A 13,250-nucleotide genomic window follows, 5' to 3' on the forward strand; every position below is an offset into this window, starting at 1 on the left:
ACGCCTCTGCGATGCATCAACAGCTTAGCAGAGTGTCACGCAGGTGCTGGGAGCTCCATGCACAAAAGCGCCAAAGATCTCAAATACAGGTAAGGAGGTCGGGCGTGCAGGTGGGCCCTCCGGAGCACCGTACCGGAACGGCACCTAGTGCTCCGGGTAGGCACCAGTATGCCCATACTGCCTGCAACCCACCACTGGTCCATAGATATTTTCATGGCCCTCTTTTTGACTTGTGCAGTACACAGATCCTCAATGGAAGGCAGATTGGTAGCAATTGTTTTTTCTGCAGTTTTAATTATCCTAATATACTAATTATATTGTTGGGGTGATGGCATGGGAGCAACTACAAAAGAGGAAAAACAAAAGAGGATCCTTTCTAGCTAGAGTTCAGACCTGGAAACAGTCATCACTTGGATCATCTTTGTCAGGATCTGGATAGTCCTCTTAGCTCCCTCAGCAGCTTTAACATAATCAACCATGGTATCCCACTGGCCTGTCTCTTTCTGGGTTTGTGTGATTGTAAGAATTGGGATCACTGTGCAGCAATGATTCTGCTACTTCCATAGCAGCTGCTTCCGTCTAGTGATGCGTGGGAGAAGAGGTTGCCCTAATGGTTTGGCAGTACTTTCCTCTGCACTTTTAATATCCACATAAAGCTGCGAAGGAAGGCCATTCAAAGTTGCTAAGGAAGATGGTTTGAAAGTCATGCTGGGCCACCCTGGAGGTGCTGTTGCAATATAGTCCTGGTGCCTAGACAATGTGTGTTTTGATTGGGCAGAATTAGCTAAAGTTAAACCCAAGCAAATCATGGTCTCTGCCTGTTTCAATTTTATCTTCTCATGGGGACATACTACCTATGAAGATGGAGGTCTGCAAGTTGGAGATCCCTAATGGCCCAATGGCCCCTGAGAAATATGTTAATATTCAGAAGTGAATAAACTGGTGCTTCCCTGCTTCAATACAGTATAAAAAGGGAATGGAAATATAGCACAATCAGACTTGCAAGGTCCTATTATTATAGATAATGTCAATCTCCTGGTCTAGTCTACCTAGTGAGATTAACACTGGGGCAAAAAAACAACAACACTGGGGCAAAAAAGTATACTGGATGATATCCTTATAGAAAAACCATTTTATTCCAATCTCCCAGGAAACATCAATTTTCATAAGAAAAATCCAATAATTTATCCATGTCCTTTGTAAAATGCTGTTTTATCTTCATTTGAGACACACATTCATAATACTAAAGTCTTAACCCCCTATAGATTTCTTCTACCCCAAATTATCTACCATAATCACCGGTCAGCATACATTTTGAACAAAGCTATGTATATATTTATACACAAATAAGTCCATTTTTCAGTTGGTGTGCAATCTGGGGTTCTCATGGACTCATAGCTGTGCTAAAGGACTAGATTATGGCCATGGGGTTTTTTGTACAATCACACATTAGCTGATCCTGAAATTGGGAAGCACAGTTTATGATCATCATACTTACCTATTGAACTATTGTAATGAGCTCTATATGGGGCTGCATGTGAACACTTTATCTGATTCAAAATGCAGTGACAGGTGCCAAATTAGCTATACCGCAATATGCCTTGCAGTAATGCAAGCTGCACTGGTTTATGGGGGACTTCAAGGTGTGGAGTGTCACCTTTAAAGCTCTTTAAAGACATGGGGTCAGGTCCCCCTAACTCTGATTTTGGCACGGCATGCCCCAAGTCCCATCAGTGAAGCAGTGTCACCTAGTTAGCCCCAAGAAGCATGCCTTTCTCTCATGGGGAATAACCTTAACTTTTCAGAAGATTATTAAGACCAGGCACTGGGATCAGGATATTGATGGAGCTCTGGCATATGTACACTAACAATGTGACCTTTAAGGGGCTTGCCTCAAATTTTTTTGCATTGGATTTAAATAGTTTAATTATATTTTATTTTTGGTTACTGCTCAGGATTTATTAAGGGGAGGGAGGGAGAGGGAGGGAGGGAAGGAGGGAGAGTGGGAGGGGGAAACGGAGTGAGAGTGGGGCATATTGCAGCTCATTGCTCATCCATGTCATATTTGATTTTGAGCAACATATATATATATATACTAAAAAAGGAATATGTGATAGTAGAAATATACACAAGCTCACAGTAACAATTAAAAAAACCTCTATGCTGTTATGTCTGACAGATGTAAGCTAAATTTTTGAGTTTCAATTTTTTGTAAGGAAATTATTGTACAGTATTCATTTTGTTAGGATGCAGCATATGTAACTATTTATCCGTTCCAGAAAGTAGACAGTTATGAATAGTTACTGATCAATGTGCCTCTCACAGGGGCACTAGAACATTCAAGTCTCTACATTAGCTATTAAATCTAAATGCTAACCCTAGGAAAATTCACTATAAGACAGGAGCAATTTTCCAATAACTGACAAGAAATAAGTTTGAAGAATGGATAGTTAAAGATTGACATGCTTTATTATACTGGTGCTCATACAAATTGCTGTTTTTCTGAAGAAACAAATAGACACTAGACAAAGTGTGAAGGAAATGGAAGGCATTATTGATAATGTTTTACAAAAGAAAGTACTTCTATATCTAATATATTTTTACTAGATAGCCTGTGATTCATTAGGAAGAAAGATTCTTCTTTCTATGTATAATATAGGCTTAAGTCTATATTAAGAATAGCCCTGATGAAGTAGCTTCTTCCTCCTCCACCTCCTCCTCCTCCAAACTGTTTGCCATTTTTGCTGGGGGGGGGGACAAAAGGAGCCATGAACCCTCTCTCTATTTTGGCTTGGGCCAATGGTCTCCTCTAAGGAGAAAAAAGGTTCACCTGTTAAATGGCAGCATCCCCAGCCAGCTTTACTTTGCCAGTAGAGTTGCTTTCCTGTTCTTTTTTCACTGGGCACCATCATAAAGAGATTTCAAATTTTGGGTTGGTTCCAAAGCAGCTAATAGCTGCTTGTTTGTTGCGTCTTCCCACCAGCCTATTAGGAACAGGGGCCATATGGAAGTGAAAAGACAATGGGGCTATACCCCTTCCTTGTGTTATACAACCTACAGGTTTCTAGGAAATGTTGCTAAGCAGTTACGATGGTGCCCAACTAGACACAAATTTGGCAAATCCCAATCCTATAGGAGTCATGGATCCTGGTTTTTGGATGAACTCTATAAGTAGTATATATTAATATACAGATAACAGAACAAATACTAATGTTCTTAGAAGAGGATATTCCAAATTAAGTACAAAAATGCCTATTATTATGTATAGAAGCATCACTAATTTTAAAGTATTCTATAGGAAATTGCCCCGAGGGACAGTATATTGTAATATTGATACTAGAAAATGCATTTTTACAAGATTCAGAGTTACATTGAGAATAGATAGTTGAAGAAATTTTTCTCTTAATTTAACAATATTTTTCCAGCACAAATTCTTTTTGTATAATTAGGCCATCTTGATGCTCCCAATATTTGCAGGAAAAAGTCTAACATGGTACGTTGTGATAAAATTTCATTCTCCAAACTGAGATACATGTAAGTAATTCTACTAAATGAATATAGAATAGATATGACTATATGTCCTCAGTACAGGTAATCCTTGGCATAACAATAATGGTGCCTAAGTCATGATGGTCGTAAAGAGATCACCAATGTAATTTTGTGATAGTTCTTAAGCAAACATTGCGGTTGTTAAGGATCAATTGTTTGCTATGGGTCGGTTTTGCTAAAAAAAAGTACTAGCAAATGTTTGCTTTTGGCAAAAATGACATAATACTTGATGACGTGACCATGGGATGCTACAGATCACTGTAAATCAGGGGTGTCCAAACTTGGGAACTTTAAGACTTGTGGACTTCAACTCCCAGAATTCCCCAGCCAGCATGGCTTGCTGGGGATTTCTGGGAGTTGAAGTCCACAAGTCTTAAAGTTCCCAAGTTTGGACACCCCTGCTGTAAATACACAATAGGTGCCGAGCGCCCAACATGTGGTCATGCAATAGGGTGGCTGTTGGAACTTCCAAAAGGGACTGTAAGTGCCCCTGTAGAGGTCTGTCATGACTTTGAATGGTTGCTAAATTAAGGACTATTTCCATTGAGACCCACTATAATCTTTCAATTATAATACTGTAGTCTTATTCTATTATTTACAAAGAAACATTTCACTCCTTTACAAAGTTCCTGCCCAATATGTTTGTGACGGGTCACTCCTGTCCATCTTTAGGTTATAGGAATCAACTACTACTTTCTATACAACTTAGCAAGATTTTATAGAGAAAGCAACATTCCCCTGCGAAGCTTATTTTATTTTAACAAAGCAACAGGGAGGCACAGTAATCCACATTTTATAAAAAAAACAACCCATTATTCTACTACAAAGTAGAAGATTGGATAACGTAAATTCAAGTGGTGCCTTTGGATAAGAGCATGACAACACATGGAAAATCTGCTCTTCAACATCAGTTGGATAATATCTACTACGCAATGCATCCATAATCTACTTTTAAATGTAACAGTAAGACCTAATGAAGGGATAGGGAAACCAGCAAGATAGATGATAGATAGATAGATAGATGATAGATAGATAGATAGATAGATAGATAGATAGATAGATAGATAGATAGATAGATAGATAGGAACATATTCAAACATAGGCATAGGCACATCCGAGAAGCTATTTTCTGACAAAACAATTTCATCTGCATAATAATAACCAGAGTCTGAATCTTTCCAGCAATAACAATGCTGCTGATATTGCTGAGGAGGAACTGCTAAAATCCCATATCAATAATTTCTTCACTTTCCTGCAACAACCTAATTTGTTGTTTGGTTGATTAGATAAAATGAATGATTAAAATAACAGACAATGCAGAAATTACAGTGACTTTTGAAGGTGAAACTCTTCATCATTTTTAAATAAGGCTTTGAAAAATATGTTGGTGAAATAGTAAATATGCTGAATTCATAGAATCCTATTTATCCATTTTTCAAGGTTCACAAGGTTTGCACTTAAGTTTGTCTGGTTTTGAGAAAACTAATTGAGAGTGGAGCAGGGATCATCAAACCACCTTCAAATCTTCATGGTTATTTCATTAATTTTGCTCAGCATAATCAAGACCTGCAAATGCAATCTAATTGCAAAGGGCCCTAATCCAGCAAGGAAAAAACTTGTATCTTAGTTTCCTGATCTAAATTACTCTCCTCCACTTACGTGCGTACAGTATTAAAATATGATGATGTTCACTCATTTTCCTGCCCTGTGATTCCTGAAGGGGGAAACATAAAAAATATGTTCTAGAGTAGAAAAATTTACATTGGGATAATGGTTTGGAGAAAGCAGCTAAATTCCTCTCCTCTTCTGAACTATATTGTTTCCAATAGTTTCTCTTAATGGTTGACAACATGATAATTCAATTAGGTCTTCTTTGTCCATTAAATACTTAAATTTCTAGTTTGAAACAGCCAACCTTCTTCTATCTCTGTCACACTCACTGACAATGTTTATTACTCTAGCTCCTCTTTAAAGTCATATCTGTTTTTCACAAATTATTGTCAGTCATTATTAAAATGAAAATAAAGCAAAGCCATATTTTTAAAGCTTTATGATTTGTCTCTTGTTACTAAAAATAATTCAGTTTGAAATACACCAACCTCATAAAATATACTATCTTACCTTTTCTCCTTTCAAACACTCTGTCCTTGTTTTCTGCTTCTGCCAGGTATCCTCAGAGATACTTATGTTCATTAAATCTGCAAAACACATTAACACAGAGGGGGGAAATCAAGTTTTGAAAGATAAATTTTGCATGCATTCTGTATGTTTTTAAGAACCAATATTATTCCTAATAAGACAACATTTTGTGTAAATTATGGAGATGTCTGCAGGATCCATCACTGTTGTCAAAATGCCAAAAACTCTGTTATACCATCACAACACAAGCTCTGCCCCTTTTGTTTGCAAGTACAATAGGGGTGAAACTTGAATTGAATTAGCTGATGCTGCTTTGATCATCTGCCCTTGTTCCTTCCACTAATAATTACGCTTTATATAAGTGTATAAAGTGTCTATCTTTTGTGTGTTTGGGAATATTTATAGAAAATATATTATAAACCCGTCAAATATATTTAACATAAATGTAGTCTTGTATTATTTTATGCAGAAAATATTTTTATGACTACACATAACCCACAAATATATAGCACAATAGATATAACAAGAGAACAATAAGAAAAATCTATGTTGGGTGTTACAGGCATTGACTTTTTAAAAATCTTGGCCTAACCATGGATTATAAATTCTTAACATAGAGTATAAATGGAACAAAAAGAGAGAAAATAAATTTCATTATCTGAAAAGGGTGAAGCAAGACATAATCTCATTAAAAGAAACCTGCATTAGGAAAAAAAGTTATAAAATATTTGAATCACAGAAACCTGGCTTAAGAATATATTTTAGCAAGAAGGAAAAATGGACTTATTTGTGTATAAATATATACAAAAGCTTTGTTCAAAATGTATGCTGATTGGTGATTATGGTAGATAATTTGGGGTAGAAGAAATCTATAGGGGGTTAAGACTTTAGTTTTATGAATGTGTGTCTCAAATGAAGATAAAACAGCATTTTACAAAGGACATGGATAAATTATTGGATTTTTCTTATGAAAATTGATGTTTCCTGGGAGATTGGAATAAAATGGTTTTTCTATAAAAATGCAGAACTTAAAAATACACAGGGCAAACTATCAAATATTTTCTTTATTTTAATGGATAATTTTTAGCTTGTTGATGCACGGAGATATAAATATGTTGATTCAAAATAATATAATTTTTCTGAAAGACAGAAAAATATCTTTTTCAAGATGTCTAAGGCTTCAGCTAATAATGTTTATAATGTGGAAACATTACCATTACTTTGAATACAATGAAGTTAACTCTGAAAAGAAAGAACGTATGTTTTAGGTGAGATTGAATGAGATGTTGATAAAAAAGGAAATCATAGTGGAAGTCTGTAAAAAAAGTTATAGGAATGTTTTTAAAGAATAATCTTAATAAAGCCACAGAAGTAAGGATGGTTACATGCAAAGCTATGTAAGAATGTATTTTATGCAACATACCTAATAAATGTAAAAGAAAAGGCAAGAGAAAGTATAAATCATATTCGATGAAATAAAAAGGGGAAAAACATTTTTTTAAAAAAATCCAAGGGATGACTATTATTCATCAAACTAAGCTTTACAGAGGCAATTATCTATGTTAAAAGTGAGAGATGAAAATAAATGAGTAAAGATAAACTATGCAAAACAAAGAAAAAGTATTTACCAAGATTATAGAGAATCAGAAACAAATTTTCAATTGACTTTTAACAATATGAGAATCTTGTGAAGCTATTAAAAACACAAAAGCATAAAAAGCATCTGATCCAGATGGGTTGCCAGCTTCTTCTCATAAATGTTTTGAAGATGAACTTTTACAATCATTACACAAACGATGAATATTATTCTACAGAATGGAAAGCTTGATAGCAAAAAAGAGACTAATACAGCACCAGTATCTAGAGACAAGATATGACTTTAACGATAAATATGGAATAATGATTATAAATTATTTACTACCATTTAGGCTGAAAAGTTAATTTTACAGGACTTTTTTCATGAAGATCACTGCAAGTTTTTAGGTAAAAGACAATTGAAAGAAAGAATGTTTCTGAGAAACAAGAGCTAAAAGGCCATAATCTGAGGTTCAGATAGCACAGATATTTATGGCATTATAAAGTTAAGGCTTTAAAAAACATTTTAGTAGACATACTATATTGAGAATATGGAATATATAAAAATCCAGATTGTGTTCAAAAAAATGTTTATGGATTTCAGCTCAACAATCATTATCACAGAAAAGAAACTGCAGATAAAGACAATTAGTTTACATACCAGGAATTACTGGAAAACCATCAGGGAAAATTTAAAATCTAATCAAGAGAGCAATTAATTGCAGAAGGATGCAGTTGTGAATGGTTTCCTGATTTTAAAGATTCAAGATGGACAAAAGACTTACAGCACGACACAAAGTAAAACAGATTTGAAGCATAGTTATACACTGATGGTGAACATGTAATTGCTAGAATGAATAAGCTTTTGCTGAAATTTGAAACAAAGGAAAATATGTGATAAAATGGACTAAGAATTTCGATTATTATACATACATACATACACACACATATATGCGTACACAGATGAATCCATGGGGAAATAAGTAGTTAAAATGGTGAAATCTACATTGTGTTATGATCTCAAGGAATTTTTTTCTAAGATGATATATCAATACCTGATATTTATTTATTTTTATCTCACCTTTGTTAGTTTTATAAAATACTCAGGATAGTGAACATGTTCAATGATGCTTCCTACTATTTTTGCCACTACAATATTGTGAGGTGGATTGGGGAGGGAGGAGAGAGAGAGAGGGAGGGAGGGAGGAAGAGAGGAAGAGAGACTAGTCCAAGGTTATCCAGCTGACATTCATGCCTAAAATGGGCTTAGAACTCACAATCTCCCGGTTTCTACCTGGTACCTTAACTACTAGACCAAGCTGATTCTGATGCCAAACTGGTACCAGAACAATTATGTAAAACAATGTATAAAGGCATTTCAAATGTATGTTGGAAATGTAAACAACATAAAGGGACATTTTATCATACTTTGTATACATGTAAAAAGGATTTAAATACATATATTAATTCAGAAGATTTTCAAGATTGTTGTTCAATTGAAGCCACAACTTTTCCTTATAGGCATAATGGACAAATAGTTAGAAAAAAGTCATGAAAAGTTATGGAATACAGTCATATACTATATTATTTCAATATAGTATATGATTACTCTGGTGAGATTATTTACTTGCCCAGAGATGGAAAGATTTGACACTACCCACTGGAGAAATGGTTGGTAAAGTTGATAGTTTTGCTAAAATGTATAAATGACTTCTTTTTTTAATAAAAGAAAAGACATTATCTACATTTACTGGTGACTGGAAACCTCTTCTGGACTTTTTACATAAAAATGAAAAAAAAAATAAACTTGTGATTTATGGTTTTGAGGATTAAACAGGAGAGATTATACAAAGAAGAGTATCATGCTATAAGTTTAGAGAGAGCAAAGTATAATTGTACTTATAGCTCTATGAAGAACACTGGATGCCAGTTCTTTGTATCTGTTTTTCTTTCTCATTTTTCTTAACTTTTTTCTTTTTTTCCACTTTTTTATTTTGTGTAGGTTATTTCTTATTCTACTAATGTTCAGATCTGTATATACAGTTTTAATAAGCTTCAAAAGTTCTTTTCTTAGCATACTTTTACTAAAGCTGTTGCTAGCAAACATCCATAATAATAGCTAGGAAAATGATTACAGATACAAGAGCATTTTGTCCAGCAATTATATGATATAGAAAAATATAAGTTCTTGGATCTTTATGTAGTGATGTTGCCATAAATGTTAAAACATGTAATCCTCCATAAACATGCCTAGGGTTCTGGGTTAAGAGTACAATCAAAATACATAAAGTTAATGACAAAATTCCATTGATTAAACTGCAAGTCTCCTTAAGGAATGAGAATATTTTCACAGCATATTGTTCCTTGCGATATTGCTCTGCCCACACACTTTCTTTCTGGTTCACCAGGATTACTGGTAAAACCTGCTGAGATGCAACCTCCCATTTATAATGTCTCAATGATTTGTCACACACGTTTAAAATAATTGGTATCATATGACAGGGTAACATGAAAGAGCGGTCCTTCCTGTGATATATGTATGAACACCTGTTCAAAAATATTCAGGGAATAATCAAAACCTTTTGCCTTCTCCCTTTTCTTGTGTAGCTTGCTACTAATTAGATTAACTGAAGTTAAAAAGTTGTGAAACATTACTAGGTCTAGTGATTATCTTGTAAGTATCTACAAGAAAATCCATGAATTCTAGAAAGTAACTAAATATTTTAATATTAGAAAATAGCAAAAATACAAGAATAAAAATGCAAACAGATAATTTGTATATTATTTAGTATCATTTTTTTCAGTAAAATAGAGCAAAGAATATAAATAAATAAAATACAGATAATATGACATTTAAAAAGTAACTTGCACTCTTTCTTTTTTAGATGAAAATTCCTGATTAATACTTAAGCAGCATTTTTATGTAATAATATATAATCTATTCAACATAACACATTTATATGAAGGAAATAAATTCGTTTAAAAATAAAATAAAAGCACATAATTTGCTTTCGTTTAAAGGAAATACATTCGCTTGTGGACATTCATATATAGAAATATCTAAGTAAGTAATGACTAAATTGTCATTTGTCAGGGCTTGAAGGATGGTTGTTGTTGTTTTTTAATTAAAAAAAAACAGGTTTTAAAAGGAACACTGCCTTGAAGTAACACCCTGCTTTAAATGTAGAATGACAAGTTTGTCTATTACATAGTCCAGGTAGATAGTAGAAGGAAAATCTATTGGATTTTTTTTGCTGGCGGTCTATCAACCTACCTGCTATCTGCTTGTGGAAAACTTTTTTTTTTTTTTTTTTTTGCAGGAGCACAACTTTGAGTGCATGTTCCAACAGAAACTGTCTGCCTAGCCACTTCCTAGCCTTAAATCTTCAAATGAAACCTACCCAAGAATGGCAAAGTTACCATCGTTGGGGTTACTACAGAAGGAACAACTGCAAAAGAAGTTGTCCCTTAAAATCTCTTGAAGATGAAGGTGTTGCAGTGAATAACTGAAGAGGAGGTAATAATACAGGATGCACTCTACATGTAGCTAGAATCATTAGATGTCCAGCAAAAGGATTTCATTTCCCCCTCAAGTCCGCTGTTTAGCAGGCATAACCTTAAAATCAATATTTTCTGTTTTCCTGAACAGCTTTTCTCTGTGGTACAGCACTTTCCCTATTAATTGATTAGTACTCTCCAGCCAGTTTACACTGCTGCCTGAAATTGACAAGACCTTAATCAGTTACATGCAGAAGGTTTTTGCCTTCTAACTGGCTCGAACACATTGTGAGATTGAAAAAAAAATCTTTCTGATGCTGGAGAAAGTAATTTCAGGTACATTTTGGGGGAAGTTTTTTTGCTGTAATTTTTTGTTGATCACCATATCCTCCTTTTCTCCTGATTTGTCCTCCTTTCCAATTGTCTATGTCCTCCTTGGCTTGTTCATCTATCTGGTAACAATATGTGTAGCTGGAAAAGGATTTGTTAAACCTTTACTCTCTTCAAATGGCAGTAAGGAAATGAAGGTGCCCTCTTCAAGCCTAAAAATAGGATATAACCACTATGTGGATAACTTAGTAAATCCACATCAAACTATAGCCTGTTGTATCATGAACATCGTTATCTCCCATGAACAAGATCATGATATACACCAGGTAAGCACTTAAACCAAAAAATAAATTCTGTATAATTTATTTTTTGGTTTAAGTGCTTACCTGTTATATATCATGATCTTGTTCATGGGAGATAACGATGTTCATGATACAACAGGCTATAGTTTGATGTGGATTTACTAAGTTATCCACATAGTGGTTATATCCTATTTTGAAACCTGTAAGACACCACCATAAATCACCACAAAATGTCTGAAATTTGCAACTGGTACAAAATAGAAAAGCTAGGATGATGAGAGGGGGGCAGGTTCAGCAATTATATGAAGCTGAAATACTTCATCAGGAGGAATTATAAAAGCCATGGCAATGTTCCCTAAACCCCAATTAGTTTAGAGCAGGGATGTCAAACTCCTGGCTTGCAGGCCAAATGTGTCATGTGCTGACCATACCCACGCATGGTTTAGTCAAGGATAAAAAAGTCCTGATATGGCACGTGACGTGTCTGTGATGAGGTGAGTTTGACACTTCTGGTTTAGCGTTTGAATATCTAAAGAACAGTTATGAATGTGGCTCATAAAAGCTACAGGAGAGATCTCAGAAGATTAGACTCAAGGTTTTCTGCATGCAAGAGAGGGCCTTCTCCTCTCTTGCTCATAAGTTATGGAAAACTCTCTTTGGGATTATATTTGGTCCTATTCTCTCTGCATTAGTAACATGTGTTAAAATACATTTGTTCACCAACATCTGACAGAATTGTTTTAAGCGTAAAGTTCTGTGTTTGCTTTTAATTTTATTTCCTATTTTAAAAATCAAAATAATGCATAGGATTCCACAGAAGAGATATTATGTTACCCAGTATGCCCTAACACAAGTCCTCCATAAAACCAATCTCCCATATTCAATTGTGGGGTTCCACTACACTGAAAGAGTATCACCATAGCAGTTATTCCAAAAAGAGATTGAAAAACATAATTTGTCATCTGCAATAACAGATGGTGAGAAGGCAAGAGAGGAAATATTGGAAATATGTGCTCAGTTCTTAGATCAGAAGAAACCTTCAATCAGACCACTATTAGAGCTTTTTTTCTACATCCATTTTATTTGGTGCATAGCTGTTTCAGTTACACCTTATCGAACCCTAGTCATATCTTGGTTCTGTGTGATTGTGTTCTCTGGCTCTCTTATTGTTGTCAATTAATTTTGTTTAAAAATGTTTTTTTAAATTCCACTCTTGCTAACCCATTCTTATATGAATTTGTTTAGTTTTTAATGCAACTATTCTTCCCCCCCTTTCCTATTTTCTTTCTTCCTTTACAGCATGTGTGTTTTATTTTATATCGTTTTAAGACAAATTTTCAATTGTACTAGTTTTGATGTACAGGTAGACTTCAATTTATGATGGCAGTTGAGAATTTCCATCCTAAGCAATTGCGAAACTAAGCAATGAGAAGGTACATGAGAGATGTCACACAGGATACTGAAAGGAAGTGTGCAAGCGATGCCTCACAAGAATTGAGAAAGGTGTGTGGGGATGCAAGAGATTTTATGAGAAGCACAGTAGAGGCCGAACAAGGTGTGTAACGAAGCAAGATGGTGTTCAAGAGGTGCTCCACAGACTGGGAAGAATGGAGACGGGTGTGTGAAAAGTGCTGTGGGGCAAACAGGATATGCAATGGTGCAAGTGCATGTGCCATGTAAATTGGGTAGGGTGCTTGAGACTACTGTGTGGGTCAGGGAGAGCACGTGGGAGTATGAAGAAGGTCAAGGAGGGTACACAGGAGTGAGGGAGTTATAGCAAAGGTCATGTGGGTTGTGTCCGGGGTGCATACATGGTTAGTGCAGGACAAGCACAGAAGGTCTGTGGAAAGATGCCTG

At 35.0% G+C, this 13,250-nt stretch overlaps 1 protein-coding gene across 13 annotated transcripts in view; it reads right to left on the reverse strand.

Moving 5' to 3' along the window:
- TENM3 (teneurin transmembrane protein 3) overlaps positions 1–13,250 on the reverse strand; it is a 1,436,054-nt gene that overhangs the window by 514,425 nt on the left and 908,379 nt on the right. For all 13 annotated transcript variants that reach the window (XM_081959126.1, XM_081959141.1, XM_081959139.1 and 10 more), the window contains one exon: positions 5,671–5,747. The gene's annotated coding sequence lies outside the window, so the exon portion shown is untranslated. The remainder of the gene's footprint in view (positions 1–5,670; positions 5,748–13,250) is intronic.

The sequence above is a fragment of the Natrix helvetica genome (assembly GCF_964273705.1).
Source record: "Natrix helvetica genome assembly, chromosome: 7".
In the NCBI taxonomy this organism is placed as follows: domain Eukaryota; kingdom Metazoa; phylum Chordata; class Lepidosauria; order Squamata; family Natricidae; genus Natrix; species Natrix helvetica.